The sequence below is a fragment of the Limulus polyphemus genome, unplaced genomic scaffold, assembly GCF_000517525.1.
Source record: "Limulus polyphemus unplaced genomic scaffold, Limulus_polyphemus-2.1.2 Scaffold3581, whole genome shotgun sequence".
NCBI lineage: Eukaryota > Metazoa > Arthropoda > Merostomata > Xiphosura > Limulidae > Limulus > Limulus polyphemus.
The window spans coordinates 30365-31598 of NW_013669191.1; positions in this window are offsets into that span (position 1 = coordinate 30365).

Consider the following 1234-nt stretch of genomic DNA (forward strand, 5'->3'; position numbering starts at 1 on the left):
ATATGTGTTATGTGTGTTTATACGCAAACACAAATTTACAGTTTTAATATTTAATTTAACTACAATGTTAAGTTTACATCATAATACTGCAAGATTAGAAATGCCCTGTTACGCCTCTGGTCGTTTGTTAATTTTCCGTATAATTTCTTTTGGATGAAACTTTAGCGACACAAGTCCTTTCTTAAATAAAACTAGTTTATTCTTTCTCAATTCAACTTTGTAATACACTTAATTTCCACAGTCACTTTAAGCACATGCTATAATTCACGTACTTACTTACGGTCACTACCGCGCTTGACTCAATTGTCCATATTTATCTCTGCCTGTCTACAATTCAATTCCGATTGATTAGTCTCACGTTAACAGGCGCACTTATATACAGGAATAGAGGGCGCCTAGCCCATACTGGATTATTCGTGATGTTCCCCGATCTTTCGAGAATATCATGACGTATTACCAGTGTCACGTGACTACCGCTGTCGTAACAGCCCCTTCCTGCAGGCGCCCATGCGAACAAACCTGAGATTGTTGGTTGAGAATTGTGCAAATAATTTGGACCAAATGCAGTGATAGCAACTCTGTGACTTGGTGAAATATGCACATGTATTTGTTGTATCAGATGGCCGATTGGGTCGAACAACAATAGCTCACTATTATATAGATATAGGCGACATATGCCCAATTAAACAGTTCCATGCTGCTTCCCTGGCGTACATGAGTTGTATCCAGCCCTGAGATAATGGATGATAAAAACAGGACCATACAACTTGCAGAGAGTGCTTGATCATCTCCAGTAGTGATTGTCAGAAAGAAGGAATGTACGCCAAGGTTCTGTTTGGATTTTTGATGGATAAATGCAGTAACTCTTATTGACACCTTTTCCTTGCCACGAAAAGATGAATGTCTGAACACATTAGAAGGTTCTCACTTTAGACCATGCACCAAGATATTAGCAAGTGGAGATGGATGACGAGAACAGAACTAAAACTGCTTTTAGCATGTGAGATGGCTTATATGTGTTTCCTATTATGTCACTTGGCTTTTGTAACGTTCCCACTTCTTTTGATTAATGGAGCTTGCACTAAATAGTTGCAACAGAAGAGATGTCTTGTCTATATCGACAATGTTTTGTTGTTTGGCTACGCATTTGAGCCTACATCTGAGAACTTGAGAATGATATTCCACCATATAAAATATGCAGTATGAAATTGAAACGAAGAAAATGTGTGCTCAT